Raw genomic sequence first — 24169 nt, 5'->3', positions numbered from 1 at the left:
TTTCATAGTCAAAGATCTGGGACAATAATATTACTATTACTTCTACTACTACTACTACTAATAATAATAATAATATAATTTGAATTATTATTTCCATGCAGCATGGAGAAAAGCACAACATTCCAAACACACGCGTCTTTCAGAGTGATGCCTTGAAAATAACCACGAGTTTATGAGGTTTTGTTAGGGTAACTATGATTTAAAAGAGAAATAAGTTGTTTTGTATCTCAGTTGCAAGAATGTTCAGGCTGGAATAGTAAATGTGGATAGCAAATGGCTTCGATTTGGAGGGCAGGATGCATAATATAATATTTCGTATTTTTAGAGCTTTTAAGTCCATTAAAATTTTATTCAAAGACAAAAATGGTAATCGGGATTCACTTTAAAAGAGGCTTCGCTTTTACATATTTTGATTTTTTAAAGTTCTTCACGGATTTTTATTTGAAAATTCTGATTTTATCAAAATTTCTGTAGGGGCTGGAACACCATCGGCCATCCCTCTATGTACGCCAGTGTTCAACGAACATGTATTCTTTGTGTGTACAATGAGAATTAACTAAATAAAGTTATTGGTACGTTGTAAGAGGCTAATGTATAGACAAAGGCTAGGCAGACAAGAATACAGCCATCAATTCGTCTTCCCATTATATTGTTTACCACAGCTCGTTTGAATGTCTCTCTTTAAAATGTCTCACCTTGTTGACTGGACAATTATTAAAACGACAATAAGCCTAACTATTGTAAAATATTTTGTTGGTAAGAACAGCGAGATAATCCAGATGTGAATTATCGGGGACATTTATGCGGGGGAAAAGCCGGAAAGATTCCAACCAATTTTGGGAATCGAATCCGGATCTCCCTCGTGATTGTCACTTGTCAGGCGCTCTACCGACCAGATCACCGCAGCTCCTTGGATGAGTTCCATACTTTGATTATTTCAATTTATTTTAATATATTTTCTTGTATTTATGGATTTTCATCACCCTTAAAATGTCTCACCTCGTTGACCAGACAATTATTTCGTAACAAAGAAACAAAACAATGCTCCCAGGATTTGATAAAAATCGAATGACTAGAAAGTAATTTCGTTCTATTGTTTTCATAAATACTATATTTATGTAGATCTCTACTACTTAATAGTAGTAGTACTGGTATTTGTAGTATTATTAGTATTAAGTCAGCTAATTAATTAATTATAAGTATTATTAATTAATTGTGATTATTATTATTTAATTAAAGTATAACAAAACAATGGTAATGTGAATTTGGAAAAAAAGTTTTAGAAATAACACCCCCCTTGATGAAATCCTGCGTACGCTACTGCCATAATATGTTGTTAACCATATATAAAATTAGTAAACCTGAATGTCCATGTCTTCCTGTAGTATTCAAGCTAATAACTTGGAGAAAGCTATGAATGTGGCTTGTGGCTATATCCGACCGAAAGGTTTGCGATGTGTTAAGAACGTGATAGGAAGGTAGACCTAAATTAAAAGCACCATGATTTTTTCCGAAAGAGAGCATGTTGGTACGTACCACGTACAGTGGGATCGATAAGTATTTCCAAGCAAATTGTCCATCACCACGTTTACTCCCTTTGTTTTACACAATGAGAGCTTCAATAACTGACACAAAACATCAAAAAAACTGTTTTCAACCTCAGAACCAGGATACGTAAATATACAGTCCTTAAAAATACGTAGGATGAAGATAAAAACCAACGAAAATAGTCATGGACAATTTGCTGAGCAATACTTATGGATCCCACTGTACAAGGTGCGGCAGAATTCATCAGACAGTTTGCAATTCCAAAACTATGTATTATAATATAAACTGATGATCAAACACTTATATTGCTGGAAGGTACATTCAAAAGCATTTCATTTGGGGTTTACGATTTGTAAAATTATGTCAGTGTCTGGAAGCATATCTCTGAACACTGCATAACATATTCCATCATTTTGCGCAGCATCTCAAGTGGAATGTTCTGAATTTCAGCTCTTATGAATTCCTTCAGCTCTTCAGTAGTGTGGGGTCGATTCACGTACACCTTTTGTTTTAAATATCCTCACAAGAAAAAAATCGCATTTAGATAATATATATATGACAGGGTGTCATTTTAATGGCGCCCACGGACCACAGATTCGTATAGAGGACATTAAAACAAACAATTTTTCTCAGTAACATTTTTATCGTTGGTGCGTCGTTTCGGCTCTACAGTCGTTAAAAAAAGCCCGTTTTGCCGCCTGGATGCTGGCAACCCAACACAACGTTTAATCGTATCTGTGACGTCATTTCCTGCTGCAAAACAGCTCACGACAGGGTTGCAAGGAACACACAAATTTTGTGAAAAATTTCAAACTCCCAATCACATTATTAGCTGTAAAACGAAGCAAGAAACTCGTCCAGTAGACCGAACATCATAGCCTACCAGCCAGAAGATCAGCAGTCGTCTCAGGGGAAGGAGGAAGTGAACCAACGATATGATTCATTCATTCATACTTTATTGGTTTTAGCTGTTATACCACAGATTAATAAGATCGCTTACTTCCTATCTCTCCTTTGTAATTTGTGCGTATACCAAACCGGACATGTGGATCCACCCTACGGCTGTTTCGAAACGTAAAGCGTTGTCATAGCAACCTCTCCGCCAATCATATCTTAATCTTGGCAGTGACAGTTGAATGCGTCTCAGCGCAATGATCCGCTCACCCCACCCTTCCATTCCTGCTTTTATTTTCTGCTAATAATTCGGGACATATCTCGTAAGGTCGAATTAATTATTTTATATAAGTGCATAAAAATGTTCTACAAGGATAAATACCATTGTTCAGTTAATGCACGTTACGTTTGAATGATTTCTATATCTAAGTTACGAGATATACAGAATAAGTAGCCCAGAAGCACAACATACGAAAATAATTTCAAGTTCCTGAAATTCCAGCACGTAAATCATTCCGTTGTGCATGAAAAATGGTCCGTGTATTATCTGTGGTAATAAGTATTTTTATGTCGTATTCTCCCTATTATGCGTTGCTTTTCTGACATTTTGGGCAAATCGCGATTTTATCTTGTGTAAACTCTACGGCGATTATTTTGTTCGTAGATCAATGCGTTTGACCCCTCCCTCGTCGTTGTTCATTTAGCATCGCATTCTTTCAATTTTAGGCTAATCGCGACGATGCTATGAAAAATTGATGACACAAAGAAAGCTCTAACAGGGATTCGAACCCAGGACCCCTGCATTAACCGAACAATGGTATTTATCCTTGTAGAACATTTTTATGCACTTAAATAGAATAATTAATACGACCTTACGAGATATGTCCCGAATTATTAGCAGAAAATAAAAGCAGGAATGGAAGGGTGGGGTGAGCAGATCATTGCGCTACCCAAAGTGTTCTAAAGGGCGCTCGAGCCATGTTGCAACATTTCTCAAATTGTCACTTTCTCTTCATAACAATTGCTGCACAGTTTAACGTGGGTGGCAATCTGCACGATACAGCATACTTAATACCAGCAACTGTTTCTGGTGCCGTCACTGTAATTTTCTCCCTTGTGTAGGCCTACCATATTCAATCGCAAGATGTAGACACTTCTGATTTACCAACGGAGAAAATTCCATTCATCTGTCTATGGCCTCATAAAACGAAAGACAAATGCATCCACTTTCTCTGCAATTGATATCAGTGGAGTACCCTGAGAGGGGGGGGGGATTTGATGCTGAAAATGCCAGGGAAACAAAAGACAGGATTCGAAGATTTTGTCTCAGGAAATAAGAATAAATCATAAAACATATATTAAAAACTACTGATGGAACATTAACGCTATTCATCTAACGAAACCATTACAAATCGGCTGGCGGCTTGTAGGTATGAAATATACTGGAATAAAAGATATATACATATAGTCAGTCAGTACTTGTTTTCCAAACTTAACCACCATCCTAAGAAAATTGGGGACCTACAAGTGAGTAGCATAACCCAGTCTGGGAAATCTCCTATAACAGCTGAGGGTTCGATGTGCTGACCCTACGTCACCCCATTACTGGTTGATCTCCACACCTCTAGGTAGGGTTGTGGGAGGCAGACTGGCAGTCAGTTGATAGGCCAAGGACCTTCCAGGGCTGTAGAGCAGTGGATCTCAACCTTTTTCAGTTGGGGACCCACCTTGATATTACACTTCATGGGACCCATAAGATGGGAACAAGCGGAATTACTTCGTAGGGGTGTGCACCTAGTCTATAATCATATATTTGCTCTTTTACAACAACACGGCCTGAATTTAAATTGTTAAAACAATATATCTAAGTAATTTAAGGTAATAGGTTTTTAAGACCCAGTTAACAAAGTTTCAAACCCAACTTCCCGACCCACCAAATGTCCCCTCAGGACCCAGGAGTTGGTCGCACCCTATAGGTTGAGAAACTGTTCTGTAGAACCATGGGTTATGTTATGCTGTAGATGAAAGTAAATATTTTACACTACAGTTAATTTATATCACAACTTACATTCAGTGTTCTGTAGATGAAATAGTATTTTGGACAATACGACATAGAAACTAGTTCAGTGTCATCTGCCATGAGAGAATAGAATAAAATAATAGTTATGAGTGACACAGCTCATTGGGGAAGTTATCAAACAGAATAATTTTTGGAATAAAATTGTAATTGTTTTAATTCTACGAGTCTATTTCTCTGTGAAAACTACTATGATGGTGATAATGAATAGTTATAGGAAAATAGAGTAAGAAAAGGTCACACCTTACACAAGTTAACCTGGAATGCAACCACCCCATCTCGAAGTTGTACCTATATGGAGACGCATAGTGGTTCAGATTCCACTTTAAACTGTAGTTCCAGTTCCGATTGGCCTTACTGTGAATAAAGTTGACTTAAAACACCAAATCAATCAATCAATCGAAGTTGTATGAAATTTCACTTTTCTGGTTTGCATGAGAGTAATTTCAACCCATTTCTAAAAACATGTGAATGTTTGTAAGATATATTATTAACTAATCACTGCATGCTTATTCATTTTAGTATTTGTCAAAAATCCCTAATTTTTAATCTAGAATGGGAGTAGGAGTATGTCATACAAGCGAGTTTTGTTCGAAGTTACTTACTGGAACCACTCTACATATTGACTACAATTTCATCATATGGCATTACATATTTCATAGTTACACAAAAATCTGGACTAGAAATATGAATGTCTTAGAATAAAAATCAAAGCAGTCATTGAGTATGTAGGATCAAGCTAGATAAGCACACTCCCAGCCCCCCACTCCTAAACACACACACAATGGAATTAAAAATAAACCACTGAAAGATCTTATCCTGCACAGATATGTATTTTATATATTCATATACTTAATACAGTACTGAAGATGATACAATCCATGCATTCAGAATAAATATTGCACATGAATTTTTTAAAGCTAATTAAAAAACAAAAGAAATTTGCAAATTTCCAGCTGATGACAAAGAAACCAACAGTATTTTTTTGCAATTTAGAGAGATTTCACACCAAAGTGACATGTGACATATGCCACTTGCAAATGAACCAATGAAAAGCAACATTTCACTCATAGTGGATGCCATATTGACAAAATCCCTGCTACTTCTAAATAATGTCACACATGTTTCTAGTCAGTCTAAAAGAAAGTGAACATAAAGAGTTAATAAATAATCATTCTTTCAAGCTTCACACTATCAGGTCGATCATTGGTGCATGTTTCTCATATCATCCCTTCCATCAAGAAGTAAATTCAACTTGGCCTCGTATTGAACATAGGTGTCTCACTCATGATGTTTTTCTGCAAGGGCTAGACCATCCAATGTGTCATGTCTAGTAAATGGTAAGTGATTGGCTTATTCCTACCTAATGTGTAGATTATACTTTCCTCAAACTTTTGATCTTACCAATTATTGACCAGGTTGGGAGATAATGAAATCACTTTAAGATGTCATTACCTTTTTGAGAAGAGCTGGGCTCTTATACTGCCTCTGAGGAAGTTCGTAGTTTTGTGTATATTCTTTGCAAGTCTTTATAATATTTCACTTTCAACCTTTCTCAAGGGGCTCTTCACACCCATTTTTTAACTCAGGTATGGGTTCAATAGTGTTTCGGATCCCACTTTAAACGGTAGTTTCAACCAAATTAGCCTTTCTGTGCATAAAGTAGACCTAAAAGATAGTTCGAACTCAAGTAAGGATATTAGATAAGAGGATTCTTCCTCACATACATTGAATGGCCCAATATGGTCATTGTGCCTACAAGTCCCAAAATTTATTTCAAGCATCTTACTTCCAATTACACATATAAATTATATTGTTAGCATTAAACATATGGAATATAAAGTAAAAGACTATAAGAAATCCTTAAAACCCTACATCAAATAATTTCCACTGTATTGAATATTATCATAATATTGTTAATGAAATTCCATTAGACAAACCATTGTATCATACTGATAGGTTTCTTGGTCGGACACTCACTATGGTGACATGTTATACTTCACCAAGAATGAATTTACATGTTGAAATACTCCAGAAGAAGAGAACAGTTTCAGAGTAAGTTACTGAAAATGATAGCTCCTTCCTCTTAATGATTTAATACTCATACTGTGGAAATGTAAAACATTATATTCTATTGCTAATAACAAATGTAAGGGAAAATAAACAAATACGTTGTTATTCAGGTATATATATATTTATTGAATCACTAGTAATTAATATATTTTGCATAAGGTATGATAATCTCTTTGAGGTTCTACAGACTTTCACTGGAATAAAAGTTACTGAAATTATTAAAGCATCGTTAACACACTCAACACACATTTCCATAGTAGGTTCACATATGTACAGTCTCAAACAGAAAAATATGTGCATTTTATTTCCTTTAATCAAACTTTTCAAATATTTTACAGGACTGTTTAGCTGAAAATCATATCTTTTTCATCCATCCTGCTTGGAATATTTAGTGAAACATTAAATACATTTGTTTAAAACATCCTCAAGCAATGTATCGTGTTGTTAGGTGTTATGTACTTTAAGCAAAATTTATGTCTAAAGCACATATTTTTTTAATGCAGAAAAGGGAAAATACAATTTCTTATGCATGAGCCACATAACTGATGACAATGTTATTCCATAAGAAATGCAATATACTTACTTGGTTCTACATCTGGGTATGCATCATGCACTAACTTATTTCTATTAGAATTCATAAACATTTTCTCTGAAAAATTGTCTCCACAAACTCTATAACTTTTGTATGTTTTGTGCCTTAAGTCCTTTCGCCATATTTTCTCCAACTATATCTCAGCTCTACGAGAAAAATAAAAGACGAAAAATTATTTTAGAAACATATAACTATGCAAGACAAAGCATTCTGCATTTTATGTCACTCAAAAAAGATAAATTCCAAGATGCAAGAGTTGTTAGTGAGCTAAGGTCAAAGCATGTCAACACAAAGAAAAGTTACTGAAAATGAATATGCATTAGATCACTATCTGCATCTGTTGAATAAATTATTGTCAAATGTATAAGGGTCCATTCTATGATAGCTCCTTCAACAATTGCGCAAAATCTTATGAGCTTGTCACCATTCAATTGATTTATTTTTACTCAATTTTCACATTATTTCTCATCGTAACTACTTCTTATGGCACCATACAGTGTGTGGTAATGCAAATAAAAAAAATATTATAGATATTGCACTAAACTTCCTAACATATGAAGCAAAGTTTTACCACATTATCTTTTAGAAAGAGTCCCTGAAGCTTACTGCCTAACCTACAACTGGCTAACAATGCAATTTTTGTCATTAAATGGATCATGGAATCTATTCCCGGGAGTGCTTTCAAGAAAAATGTTATGACACAACATATTTCTGAAGAAGATACCAGGACAGGAAATATGTCAACAAATCAAAATCACCCATACCATCTAGTAGATCAAAGCCCATGACCAACAACAAGAGCTATTACAGCAATAATATTAACTGCAGGTATAATTAGATGATTCCATCAACAAAATATATTATTATTAATAATAGGAGTAACATCCATAATTATGTAGGGTTGGATTAAAGCAGATAGATTAAAATGCGATTTGAAACACAAAATCTTCCTCCCGTGGCACCAGTGCGAAAGGATTTTTCTTTACAGTAACACATGTGTAAATGTTCGTAAAATATTTTGCATATATTGCACATGTAGGTTAGTTACAATCATTTCGTTTCCAAAACTAGTAATTACTTATGATTTGGTTCAATGTATGCTTTCGTAGTTAGGTTAGGCAGGCCAGGTTTGGTTCTCTTAGCATTATAAATAAATTACCTAAATTCATTTTACTAAGGTTCCGATTTACTTCTACATTAATTCCCACTAGTCTACGATACGTACAGTCCCTTGTCAATGGAAAATACATTGTCCTTGGGAAGCGTGCAAGCTTGCGTAAGGTAATTTTTAAGTTGTTTTTTCAACATAAATATTTTTTTTAAAAAATCCAAAGAATGCTAATTACTTTAAGGTTCAAATTTCGTGCGACAATGATTGCTAATATTCTACGATAATTAGTCTTCCTGCTAAGAGAATTTTTAAAAAAATCATAGAACGATAGGAACCGTTACCTTTGGTTTCATTGCTTTAATATTTACACGCTTTTTTTCATCTCCTGTACATGTTGACAAAGTTTTAAATGCTAGAAGAAATAAACTTCATGCAGAAGCGAATAGGAGCGCGATAACTTGCAACTTTCTGCATTATAACATGCACAAATGAGCTTTTCCGAACTTCAAACAAACTTCAAGTCATTCCTACTATTCTTGTTGGCTTCCTATCCTCCTGTGTAACTTATAAATAATATTAAGTTACAAAATCGAACCTTTAATCTTTCAGACGTTTTTTTTAACACATGTCCTTTTACTTAAATGAAGCAAAATACGAAGACATGCTAGGAATTATTCTCCGTGGAAACTAACTTTATGGAAATTATTTTTACATAAAGAGCGAACAGAATTCATAAATAACTAACCTTTCAGGATATGACAGAACACGAACACAGCTCTGGATTCCTCTTCTGACAGTTTTTACAATAAAAATCTGCTCAATAAGCCATTGTTTTTATTTTTTGTTCTTCTACATCCTTATTAAAATAGTTAGTGTACGTCCATGACAGATCATATGGAACGATGTTACGTCATGTAGAACTATTTAGTGACTTTAAAAATACGATTTTTCTTATACATGTTTAAGAAGGGAAAGGCATTTAATAAAATACAAAATCACGTACAAGTGATCATCATTGATTAATAGATACATAAACTAAATTTTTAATGAGAAAATTAGGATTTAATATCGATGGTGATGCCAACTGGTAGCTGGTTAATTCATGCACGAACAAATGAATTCGGATTTTTGCACCAGTGCGGGAGGCCTGGTTATACCAACTCTACACCAAGTGTCCTAAAAATATGTCATATTTGATACTGTTACATCAAATTACAAATTTTGAATATAGCTATATACAGTTTTCATATACATCATATCATGCAAAATCTAAAGTTGATTATAAATACAATTGTTATATCTGGTGACTATATCAAGTTACACATTTTGAATATTTACAATTTTCATATTTCTATATTAGTATTATGAAAAATCTAAAAATGATAAATACAATTGTTACATCTGGTGACGACGATATTAAAGAGGATAAAGAAGTTGGGAGAGGTAATCCTTTTTTTATTAAATTTTTGAATAAGATCTCCCTTTGAGTGGTATAAAGTGGACATTGAAATATAACATGGTTAGTATCTTCCTGGTCTAGATTGCACTTACACATAGGTGAATTAACTACATTAATTTTATATAAATGGTGATTTATACGTATGTGACCTGATCTCAATCTTAGTATTAAAACTAAAAACTTTCTGGGTATATTAATTGTATAAAACCACGAAGTCTTATTTTTTAAATTTAGTACATTTTTTTATATGAATGACCCATATATGTAAATTTTTGTTTGACCCATATCTCCCAATCTTGTTGAATTTTGTTTTTTACTCTTGCTAACATATCTGTATATGATAATTATATATATTCGTTCTGTGATCCATTATTCTTGCTTCTTTAGCATTTTTATCTGCCACTTCATTATAATGGAACCCTGAATGTGCTGGTGTATATGCAAAATGAATTGTCCTTCCCTCTGTAGTTAACTTATCATATAATCTTATTATGTAAAGCACCAATGCTGATGCCTTATATAACTTTTTATATGATGATTGTACACTGTATAAAACACTTTTAGCATCTGTTAATATTAGTATTCTTTTTTCTGGAATGTTGTTGATGTACATCAATGCACGATATATTCCATATGCTTCTGCCGAGAAAATAGAACACTCTCCAGGCAGTCTAAACTTTATAATATTTCCATTAGAAGAGTCAATAAAAGCACTTCCTACTTCTTCTTTATTTTTTGATGCATCTCTGTATATGAATCTATAATTCTCCCAATTTTATAAATATGATTGAATATTTGTATAACTTGTTAATGAAACATTTCTTACTGGTATTTGGTCATATGAAATATCATAAATTGGATGTTAGTATTGTTGAAAATAAATCTTGAAATTCTATTTTACATTGTAGGAAAGTTGAATATTGTCCCTTTATTTTGTTCTCTTGATATAAAGTCCATTGGTCTTGCATAGGTTTATTAACTGGGTGTTCTTGTGTTATTTGTAATCCATTTGCATCTATACTTAAAAGGTTTCTCTATGGATTCTAAACAAACTCCAACATTGGGAGCTGAATTCATGAGTCCCAATGATCTCCTCAAGACTTTCCTTTCTAAACTATCTATCTTGCATAGAATTCTTTCTGTAGGATTTCCATATATGCTGCATCCATATTCTAACTTAGGCCTAAAAAAGTTTTTGTAAAATAACAGCATTATTCTTGGGTGAGCACCCCAATTAGTATTTGCTAAAATATTTAGCATGCTGAAAATTTTTTCACCTTTAGCTTGTAAATACCTTATATGATCCATCCACATCAATTTTCTATCAAAATTAATTCCTAAATATTTTATTTTATTTTGAAATGGAATACCAGCAATTTGTGTCAACGTATTTGGAAATTTATGTTCACTTTTGTTATTAAAACATACAGCTGCTGACTTGTTCTGTGATATGATAAAGTTCATTCCCTCTAGCCAACATTTCACTTCATAAAAATTATTTTCTAGTTTCTGAATACCTTCATATGGATTACAAAATGATTCTAATATACACAAATCGTCTGCATACTGAATTATTTTTATTGTAGAATTATGAAATTGAAATATTCCTCTCATATATATATTAAATAATAATGGACTGAGTGGGCTTCCCTTAGGTAATCATTGTGAAGTGGTACGAGGCCCACTAAGTGTATCCTGAAACCAAAACAATATATTCCTATTTCTCATCAAATTCCATATTATCTTCATAATTATTTTTGGAGTATTTGTCTGATTTAACATATCAATTATTATTTGAGGATCATGTATATCTATAAAGTGAGTAAACGTATATTGTTTCATATACATTGCATTTTGAACATGCAATGTTAATGTTGCTAATGCATCAATACAACCCTTGTTTATCCTAAAACCAAACTGATTTGGATAAAAATATTGTTCTTTCTCAAAATACTACTCTAATCTTTTTAGTAATACTTTCAAATATCTATTCAATTGTAGGAGCCAACGTAATAGGTTGATATGATTCAGCTTCTTTTGGATCTTTATTTGGTTTAAGTATAGGTAGTATCATAAGTGTATTCCAGTTTTGTGGTACATTTCCACTTCTCAGAATATTATTATAAATATTTAAAAGTACATTTAATGCATTATCCGATTGATGTCCTATCATTTCATATGTTATTCCATCGTATCCTGGGCCAGTTGATTTTATATTATTTAGGGTTTCTCTTAATTCTTGCAATGTTATTTCCGAATAAAATTCATCACTGGAATATATATTATTTATAATCTTGGGTTTTTTATTTCTTACATAACAAGGTGTAAACTTGCTTTCAAAATTGTCTTGCCAAATTGTTGTTATAGATGAAACTCTAGTTTTATGTCCTGTCCTAAGATTTTTTTTTTTTCAAATTGTGTTTGTTTTAACAGAAGGTGATAATGATTCACAGAATTCTTCCCATGCTTGCGTTTTTGCATGATTAAATATACGTTTTGCTTTAGCTATTGCTTGTTATAAATTTATCCAATTATTTTACAAAGGTTGTTCAGCAAATATTTCAGACAATCTTATTCTTTCTTCTTTTGCATCTTGACACTCATCATTCCACCAAATTACAGTAGGAAAGTTGTTTTTATTATTAATTTTCTTGGGTTTAGCTACAATATCCATTGCATACGTTATTAATTGTAAATTACGTTGACACGTTATATTTTGTTCCTGTTTAATATCTTCCATTGAGATATAAGAGTCTAAAATTACAGAATATAATTCACAATCAATGTTTTTAACCTGCCACCTTCTAATTGGTAATGAATATATTTTAGGTACTGAGTGTACATCATTTAACAGTGTAATGAAAATTGGCAAATGATCACTACCCCTATTCACAAAATCTACTTCCAAAAATAATTTATTTATTATATTATTTGACACAATAGTTAAATATATGGCTGTTGGTGATTAACCATTCCATGGATAATGAGTAGCTGACCCATCGTTCATGAAATGTAATGATCGATCATCAACCCAGTCCCAAATACTACATCCTAATGCATCTCTATAGTTACAACGCCATGCTTCATGATTCATATCACCTGTGATAATGACATTATCCTGGACATAATATAATAATTCATTAAAGTACGTTACTTTAATATGTTGAGATTTGTAACTCGATGGAATATAAATTCATACTATTGTACACTCTAATGTGTTCATCTTAATTTTCACTGCTATTAATTCTACATTAAATAATTTTATCAACCTTAATGATTCTGGTAATGTTACTATCTTAAAATTTTATACTTTCATTTATATATAAACCTACACCTCTCGTATCTATAGTATGTAAATTAGATATTAACTCGTAATGAGGTATTTGATAATATTGATGCTGTCTACCACGAAATTCGGACAGACTCAATATACCTGAATGATGCTCATCTATAATTTGCAATACTTCTAAACTTCTAGCTGTAAATGAATTTATATTCCATTGCACTATAAAAGACATATTCTCTCAAATATACTGGATATTTGTATTTTATTTGTTCTTTTTCTGTGTCTGATGAGGATGAAGAATCTACATTCACATCCTTTTCGTTTTCCCGTGGGAGTTGCACAATACATCTTGTAGCCGTCTTCATAATCTTCTTTGGAGGTGATGTAACAACTTTGTTGTATTGTACTCTCATTTTTTGACCATTATTCTCTTATGATATTTTCTTTCGTTCCGCCATTTGAGTTACAGAACTCGCACAATAACTCTCTCTCCCCTCTTTGCAACTATCACTTGTAGGTGCATTCTTCTCATTCACATAACTCTTTTTGATGGGAGGGAATTCCAATCCGTTTCTTCGAACAGTTTCATGTTGAAATTGATCCCTATATAATTTAATTTTTTGTTCACATGATATATTTCTTGAATTATTTCCCGTCACCATACCTTTTGCTTCAAAATATGAGATGTTTTTCTCGGCCATAATAATTTGAATTTGCTTTGATCCTGATATTTTGAGCACATTTTGTTGCAAGCGTTATGATCTCCTTTGCAATTTATACATGTTTCACTCATTTCACAGTTTCCTTTGTGATAATCTTGGCCACATTTATAACACAATTTTTTACCCTTGCACTGTTGAACTGTGTGGGCAAATCTGAAACATCTAATACATTTCAACACTGGTTTCACACGTGACACTACCTCAACTATTTGTTTTCCAACTGCTATGTATTGTGGTAAAATTATCCTCTTAAAAGTCACACATAAGACTAGAGTAGATTCAAGCTTAAATGACAAATCATTCCGCCATATTTTCTTCTTCATTCTTTTCATCTTAATCACTAGCATTGGGCTTTCTATACTGCTTTCCAAATACTGCATTTCAAACTCTGTGGGTATTTCAAATACAAGACCTTCCTTCTCCACTAAAGATTTAGGAATTCTGGCATTTACTCCTAACTTGTCTAATAACACTTTATTTTTCACAAAGTTATTAGCTTCTTGTGACGTGTTGAATAATGCTCGAACTCTATTTCGTCCACTTTGATCTACATACTTTACTTTCACATTATTATCCATCAACATATATCCAACTTTAACTGCAAGAAATTTCTTAACTGTTGGTTTCTACTTTCTATTATCACTAAATAGGGTTCATTGGCACCTATGTCATATTGGTATATTTTGTCTTCATGATTGGAAGTGTGTTCCATCCTAGAACTTTTGTTACCCATTTCATTTTGTGTTGTATTGTTCTTTCTTTTATTCGGCCCATTTACTTTGTGTGAAGTGTCCATAACATCATTTCCATCATTTTCTTCTTGTTTTGAATCAGATGATATTATATCCATATTATCACTGGTTATAGTATTATTGCATATCGCACTATGTCCGTCCTCAGTAATTCCCTTTTGATCCATTATGATAAATAAATGAGACAGTTAAAGCACATATCTATACAATCCAAAGGGATATTGAACGTTTAAAATTGTAATTGATTTGATTATTATCAATCAACTTTGGTCCTTTTCTTTCACAATAGATTATAATCTAAACACTACTTATTCTTACTACACAAGTCCTTCAATTAAATTCAAACAACACTCGATCCAATCTAGCGAACAATCTTGCTTATTGAACCAATACGCCATTTTTTTCCCCCGATCTCCCCAACGATATGAGAAATGGTAAAAAAGCGTATTCAAAATGAAGTGTCAATATCGGATTTTGTCTCAGCCTACATGTCAAATATCAACAACAATAATTTTATTGGACTTGCAGCTTACATGTGGCTGTTTACGCCCAGCTACATATCAAATATTTCCAAATCTTATTGCAAGGTTGATATATACAGGTTTGTGTCCAGATGCCTTGTGGTACTCGTGTGCTTATAACGGAAGTATCCGAGGTTCACGTTGTTACATTACGGCTAAGACACGTACAACCACAGTAACAATCTAATGATGAATCAGTAGCGAATATACTGCCCTGTTCACAGTTGCAAACTATTACATGTGTATCCGGTGCATAGATAAACACAGTCGTCGAAGAGCTTGTTTTACTACTATTTAAATCCCTGTATTTTCAACCATTTTTGTCCCTTGCCTCATAATGCCCTGAATATACATTATATTATGTGTTGCTTACCTTTGCAATTTTGAGTTATTTCATTTCTATTTTGTCATCTGTTCAGTGTGTCACAGACAACTAGTATCAGGAGGACAAAGTGGATAGACTAAATCGTACGTGCCAACATGGTAACTAGATTTGCAAATATTTGGCATGCAAGCTGAGACAAAATTCGATATAACCACTTCCACTTGAATTCTATTTTCTTTCTACAATTTTTCGTATCGTTTTTTACTTCCTGTTAGGTTACACAACGTGTTTTCTCATTTTGTTTTAAGGGACATAATGTGGCTGATTGTAGCTATGTCATTTTTCACAGAATATGTGTGTTTCTGGCAAACCTGGAATGCATCGCTTCACGACGGAATATGACGTCACAAATACAATCAAATGTTGTGTGTAGTTGCCAGCATTGAGGCGGCAAAACGGGCCTTTTTTTAACAACTGTAGCGCCGAAAAGATGCACTAACGAGAAAAAAATTACTGAGAAAAGTTGTTTGTTTCCATGTACTCTGTACGTTTCCATGGTCCGTGGGCGCCATTAAAATGACACCCTGTATAATATATATATATATATATATATATATATATATATATATATATATATATATATATATATATATATATATATATATTAGGGTGTATCGAAAAAAACTTTTTTTCGAAATGTTAAGGTGGCTAGTGCGGAAAAGTGGCCATTTGTGACCAAAAACATGTCTGATTTTTTTTCCCGTCAGTTATCGATGGTTCCTTCTTGATCCCAAACCACACCGGTGCGTACACCTTCATTATGTAGTATGTGTTGTTTGGGAAGGAACCATCGATAACTGACGGACCCGACACCTCTGGAATTTGATCCACTTGTCCCGATTCTCCCACACCACTTGAGAGATCTGATTAATAGGGTCATTCAACGCATTCTTCGCCCATCCTGAAAATCTCCTGCTGGCTTTAATAACCGACCAAAACCCAGAAATAAGAAGTCTTGGTTGGCAAAGAATTAAGAAAGCAAGAGGATTGAAAAAAGGCAAAATAATTTGCACTTTTGTTTTACTAACCATCAATTTTAATGCAGACCAATACTATGACATGGTTGATTGGGCTTCATGCTCCCTCCACGAGCCTCCGTTGACCAATAATATTACAAATGAAGAAGTACATGACTACATTAAAAACAAAAAAATTGCAGAAATTCAAGACTTCCCCTGCCACACACAAGGAGTGGAGCGACTTGTGAAAATCATCACAGAGGCTGCTTCTTCCGTTTTCGGCGCCAGCTCACGTGATGGCTACATCAAAGCGAAATTGGAATCTAGAGAACATTAGCCGACATTTCGAACGAAAAGTGACTTTAAAGTTCAAGAAGAAAACTAGAAGAAAACCTTGGCCTGCCCCTTTGTAAAATTATGTTTGCCAACATAATTTGGGTGGGTGTTTGGGTGGAGCTCGCAGTCCAGCCACCTCCTCGTGGTGAGCTCTGGGTTATTTTCAAAGCATAATAAGCTATGAAAATAAGCGAAGCGCTGGACAGTAATTGAGGAACTGTTAGCAATTAGTAAGCCAAAATATTTTATTTAGTCTTTTATATCGGAAAACTTTCGAATAAAACACAAAGTCGAAACCAATCGGAAACCATCAATAGAAAAAATGGCATTTTTAGCCTCAAATTGACAATTTTTGACCAAAAGCATACGTAAACAGCATAGGCAACTACCCCTAAGGCACGAATGTAACATATTTGTCATAAACAAAACAATAAATGACCATAATGCAGAAAAAAAGACATGAAATAGCCAAATAATGACATTTTTGTGTAATTGTTGTGCGTTGCATAACCAAATCACTATCAAAAACTTCAAGGTTGATACGTGCCACTTAAACAACCTCCAAAAAATCTGAAAAAAATCAGACATGTTTTTGGTCACAAATGGCCACTTTTCCGCACTAGCCACCTTAACATTTCGAAAAAAAGTTTTTTCGATACACCCTAATATATATATAAATATATATATATATATATATATATATATATATATATATATATATATATATATATATATATATATATATATATATATATTCACAACACACAACACAGCAATTGTGTTCATCGCAATCTGTGGAACACTGTGGGAGTCAGTGTTACCAGCTATCTAAAAAAGTTATCAGACGTGAAAGACGTCGTGTCAGAGTAAATTGTGTGTGTATACTCGAACATCAAAAAAGTATTATTTCGAAGAAATATATGAGTACGCAGATATATTCTTGTGGGAACCAGCGTATGTTTAAACACCTTTCTTAATGGGACCAAAAAAATTGTTGGGACTTTTTGCCGTTCCCAACAAAGAAAAGACCATTGCGAGACTCCTGAGACCCCTTTCGACATGTACGCGAAGTATTTCGAAGGTACCAAAAAGTCGCTATTTGTTCGATTTGTGTGTTAAACTCTGCCAGCTCTGGGAGCTTCACGTCTGTGTAAAAGTGTGGTGTTTAATCGCATCTCTTGGAACCAGGAAGTGTGGGTGTGTAAAATCTTGGATCTATTTCGCATGTATTGGTACCGAACATCGCAGGGGGTTGAGAGGCAAGGAAAGGTACGTGCGGATGCCGACGGGCTTCCCCTCTCGCCTGGCCATCTTGTTGCTTCCGAGCTGTCAATGTTGCCAACTTAAAACTTTGGAACCAGATCTGTTTTTCTATTATCTTCTAACCCTCCAAGTGTAATTGTAATTGATTTGTTTTATTTTACTTCGCTTTTTGTACCACTGTTGGCTAATTTGCGAAGATGGGGATGAGTGGTGATATCATGAAATTGATGAATCGACTCCCACAACATCCATGCCCAGACCGGGATTCGAACTCGGGAACCCTGGTGTCGTAGCGCGATGTGTTAACCACTCCACCACGGGGTCGGCTTTAATCCTGCAATCAAACAAAATGCTACAATAGAATTTATTCCTCCAAATGTGACCCTTCTATATGTGACTATAACAAATTATTAGTTGGGTTTTACTATAATACTGGTAAACAGAAATCCATTTGTAAAGCTCATTTTCTTCTATTACCAGGAAACAAAGAGTAGAGTTATCAGATGTTATCAGTAGAAACTCGTTACTTGTCTCCGTTCGGCCATGATGAGGATAAGAATGGAGATTTCTGACCAAGGCGACAAGCGATCCCGCAAAAGGGAGGGGGTGTTCATATCGAAGTGACAAGTGACACGAGTGTAAAATACAATATTATAAACCCGAGAAAGTATGAGCCCCCCTCAGGCAGATTTGGCTACACTTAAAACTAGCTCAAGATGTGCATATGAGCTTATTGCTCAAGTGTGGTACCCTGTCTAACCCAAGATTTTTGTAAAAATGCCCTCGGGAATTTCCCGTGAAAGTATGACCCCCTCGGATTGATTTGCCTACACTTATAAAAGCTACATCTGAGAGATTGTTGTCCATAAGCTTGTTAAAAATATGGCCCTTTTGATATTGTTTTTGCTACACTTAAAACTAAGCCAAAAAGCCACCCACACCCACCCACACCCACACATATTTCCTTCTGGTTTAAGTTCAATTGAACACCAGCCTCAACTTGCATATCTAGTACTAAGACAATGTAATATGCAGAGGCCTTCTAGAATTGCTCTGTGACTCTCTCATTTCTTACATCATAAACATATGATTTTTCACCTATAAGGATAACACTACATATGGTGTCATCGGGGAGTGTATCATGGAATTCACAGATAATTTTAATGTTTGTCCTGTCATTAACCACAACTTGTTTCCTTTTTGAGGTGTTGATGACAAACATGGGTCTCTGTGCTTTGAATTCATCTGGTGTGTAATACATGTCAGTATTGCCAGTAGTGACCCTTTTGTATGCTGTAAATGCTTCATATAATTTAAGGAAATCATCCTTGGACATGTCTAAATTATAATTTTCTCTGGGGAACACCTCATTTCTGCCATTTTTGAGATATATGTTCTTGATGTTGCAGCTATCAAATTTACTTGAATTTTTTTCCTGATTATTGTTTCTTCCAGTCTGAAACAGTACCACCACAAAATCTGGCATGTCATATTGTATACTGGAGAATGAATTTCTAGCATCAAATTCATAATAGCTACCAGTGGCAGGCTTCTGCACACATTGATATGTATAAAATTGTAAAGGCACCTGTGGATTTTTAGGATATCTGCTTTGTATTTAAGAGCATAACTGGCTTCATATTCAACTACTGGAATTCTTAGCTCCATAGTCTGAATAAGGCACTTGCCTTCATCAGGTAGGGTATTAGGCAGAGCTTCCCCTGTAGAGTTTAATGTACTGTACCTCATCAAAGCATTATTATCATTGGCAGCTCTTCTAAATGCGATTCTTAAACATATTCTTCCACATAATATCTTTGTTATCTGAAAAGAATCCTGGCAACAGGCGCATGGGAAACAGCACTGTGTGGCTCTTGGATAATATTTTATCACCAGCCTCAAATCCACCTATTTTGTAGTATGATGCCTCGGTTTTGGATAATTTTAGTGTGGCCAAAGCTGTAGAGGTAATGCCAGGGTAATCTACTATGTTTATAACAACACCATGTTTTCTGATCTCAATTTCAGAGAACAGATTTGGCACAAAATTGTCTACCAATCTTATATTTGAATTTGCCGGATAATCTGTACCATCGAGCTTTACAACATCATGTATAGATCTGCTCTGTGGGGGTGTATAAAGCCATCCCCTACATCAAGATCAACCTCAATCTCTGTGTTGGGTTGATTTAAATTTGCAAAGGTCCTCCTGTTTGGGGGGAATGATTGTAACTCATAACTCTCAATATTTTCCATTTTTTTTTTGTATGTATTTTTATTTAAATATTAATTTCTATGATTGCAGTTGTTGTGGCTCCAGCAAAATCAACTAATTCTTCTTTTTCATTAGTGACCATCAACTCAATATAATCGATTCTATTATGGCACACAGGAAAATATAATGTTGGTGATGGAGTGTAGATGATGGGCTCCATAAATTCAGAGTTAGGTTTGAATGTTGCAATGATGCCAGTTTGTTTGTGAGTGCCTATGCCATTTGATTTGGTGATCATACCCTCGGCCACATTACAGTGAATATTCAGAGTCTCTATGGCTAAGAATTTAGGTATATTAATAGCAGTGTGTTTGATGGCTGGTTCAAGTTTTGTGTTGTTCTCAAAGCCTAACAGCTCTCCTATAGTACCTAGATCCACTGTCTCTGTAGCAGACACAATCTCTACTCTGTGAGTGACAGAGTTTTGAGTTAACACTATACCTCTGGGAAACTGAGCATTTAGAGTAGATAGATTATATTGCCCAGGAGTGATGACAATTTTTTGATCACCAACTGCAATTGTATTGTTGTGGTGTGTAATATTAGGGATCAAGTACATGCCATAAAATGCTCTGAGAGCTATTGTTTTGGGATACACTATATCATAATGTAAACTAAGTTTCAATATTGAATTTTGGCTGGTGAGATGGAATACCCCCATGATGTTTCAGATACCACAGGGCTTTTTGAAAATCTTCAATTGATGGTTTATTTATTTGAGACAGATATCTAAGAACAGATAAACACAGATGTCCACAATTAACATCTTTGAAATTTTGAACACGGGCATTATTGTAATAAAGATTAGTTGATTTTAGATATTTTACTAAATTTTCAGGTGGAATACCTCCAAATGAATCAAACACAAATGCCTCATCTTTTAAATATTTAAGATAACAGATCCAGTGAGTGCCCTGATTTTTGTACTTATCCAAATTAACTATGCCACACTCTTTGTTGAGTGGTTGTTCTGGCAAAGAATCAGACATGTACACACCTCTAAAATTTTTGATGCACAGTGGCTTGATTAAAGCTTCAATATCTTGGTTTGTAAGCGGCTCTTGTTTTTTTTAAACTTATTCATGGCTCTTTTAACACCTTTGCCTTGTTTCTCCATGGCCAGATTATGGCGCTTCAATTCATCTAATTCTGCCTTATTTTTCTTGGCATCTATTACTGTTTTTGCTATGGCAGCTGATCCCCCAGCCAAGCTCCCAACAGCCCCAAGTGCTGCTAAGATGGCCGGGATAGTAAATATGAAGCCACCTGTATGCAATTTTTTTCTAGATTGCTGTATTTTTTTTAATTGAGGGGTACTAAGCAACAATTTCATACCATGGCCCTTGGCAAGACAAGAGCTTTTTTTTCTTGCGCTGCTTTTTGGTTAAAAGACTATCAATAGTTTTAAGAGATTTAAGACCTGCATAAGGTATCTGATACATAACACCCTTGGCCTTCATTGTAGGTTTATTATATATATATTCACAACCCCCACCCCAGTTTTTGTTTGGTGTTCATAGCTATGGTGGTCCCCAATGCTGCTATTCTCTCACTTAAACAAGCATCTTTGCTTACAAATCTGCCAAATGCAGCCTCTTCTAATTTCTTGTCTGCAACATGTCGCCTATCAAGATCAGAATGTGTGTTGTATGCTATGTCATGGTCTCTACAAGCAGCTTCTAGGGGATTAACACCAGGATCCCCTCTGTTTAATCTATGGTCCAATTTTGTGCCTGGACCGCAATATTGATAGCCTGGAATGTGTAGTTCAAATGGCAGCTTGTTTATGATGTCATTAACCAGCCCCCGACCCTCAGAGATATTCCAAAATTTAGGTGGTAGAGTATTAATAATTTTTATAAGATATCCAATCCCCTTAGTGTCATTCACTATAAAATTAGACAATTTTGTGCTTATCATGTCCATAATTCCAACCTTTTCATTGTAAAAATTGTGGTTGCCAGCATTTTCCTCCCCAGCTATCACCAGCAACCTATCTACAAGTTTCCTCACATCATCAACCCACACAAATTCTTTAGGCAGGGTGTTGTATTGTTTGATTCCACTACCTGTCTTGATCTGTGACCATATGGGCTTGATTAAGTTGTATTTTGCTCCACTGCTAGACTTGACTCTTTTTTGTGTAGGATCATTGTTCTGGTATAGAGCATCTGATTTTATTAATATTTCTTTGTAATGCTCATAATCTTGATCTGTATAGCTGCCAGGTATCTTCCTAGTCATCAGTTCCCACAATCCAGGTGTGCCAGGATATTTAACAAAACCACCTCTTTCTCCAAGATGAGATTCTGAATATACAATTAGATCATCTCCCATAAATGTTACTCTGAAATTGCCAATTCTATGTATGATGCTACCATCACGTTCTGTGTCAGCATATAAGCCAAAGACCTCATCTTTGTTGTCTTTAGGTGTGCTTAAATATTTTTGAGCAAGAAGACCCAATTCAATAGGATCCTGAGTAGCTTCAATTCTTCGAGGAGCAACAGGACTAGGTGTATGAATACTAGAAAGTGGGGTGATTGGATAATCTAATATGTTCCTTGCAGCTACAGGTACAAGCTCTGTGATCAAATTTTGATTTTGCTCTGTAACAGTTTTGATATTTTTACCTAATTCACTAATAGCATCAATAATAGGCTGTTCTGTTTGCTTGTGTTGTTCATAGATTCCTCGGTTCTCTAATTTCCATCCCTTAAATCTTTTTACAAGATAATCTCTTAATTTAAGATCATCAATGATTGGCCTTTTCATGGTTATTTATATATGTTTCAATGTCTAGAAAATTGTTGATTTTATTTCTGTATTTGCCACTATTAGGTTTCCTTGTCATATCAATTGTGACAAACCCATAGCTGTCCTGATTCCAGCACCTACTGCAAAACTTGGAAAAATCATTGTAGCTCAAGTCCCCACCTACATATTCATCATGTATGTGTTTGAGGTTGGTATGATCTTGATGAAACACACATATAAAATTCCTGTTGTCTCGGATCAGCTGCTTCGGAATTTTAGAAAAAGTCTGTGCCAGGTGGAAACAATCAATGTTTTTGTGCCGCCCCTGTGTAAAAAAATTTCTAACCTTGTTTTTGATTATCCAGTATAATATCATCAAACACAACAACAGAGTTATCAAGACAGTCATGGAGTGGCTTAACATCTGATTCAAAAGTGGCAATATCCAGTCCATCATATAGCTTCATCAGCTGCTGATATTTTAATTGTTCCAAGCTCTTAGAGAAGACATACAACTGCCTGTTTTTCCAGTCTAACCAGTTGGGTGCCAATAAAAAATTATCAATCATTAGTGTAGTTTTACCACAAGCCGATGGCCCAACAATAAGACATATAACATTATCAGGCAGCAGCTTGCCATTTCTCTTAATCTGCTGTTCAGGATCTGGCAGCCTTTTTATAACTTCCCAGGTTTTCATAGTATCACTTTGTCTGCCTTGATCCAGCTGTGTTCTGGAAGTCCTAGCCATTTCACCAGTATCTTTTTGCCTTTTCTGCGGATGATTTTTTCTATGAGATATGTGTCAGTCTGCTTAGTTTTGCTGAGTTCTTCTTCATAAAACCTGCCTTTGAGAATTTCTCCTCGGTGATCTTTTATTATATATGTGTTAAGGGTCCCAGGTTTAACTTGAACCACTGTAAATAATTCAGTGCTCCAGTTTCTGGTAAAGCCTCTTTTGAATAAGTGCTTATATTTGCTGATTCTTACTTGATCACCAACCTTGTATTTGACATTTCTTGTTGTTGGCTGGTATCTAGGATAATAAACAGTGCTGATCAATTTTTGCTCATCAGATGAAGTTACCTCAGAGGGTTTCATGTTGATTGTGGAATGGACCGAGTTGTTATATTTATGTAGAAGTTCTGGAAGAATATTAAG

The sequence above is a fragment of the Lepisma saccharinum genome, chromosome 5 (genome assembly GCF_977018435.1).
Source record: "Lepisma saccharinum chromosome 5, izLepSacc3.1, whole genome shotgun sequence".
Classification (NCBI taxonomy): domain Eukaryota; kingdom Metazoa; phylum Arthropoda; class Insecta; order Zygentoma; family Lepismatidae; genus Lepisma; species Lepisma saccharinum.
Note: the sequence above shows the minus strand (reverse complement) of the source record.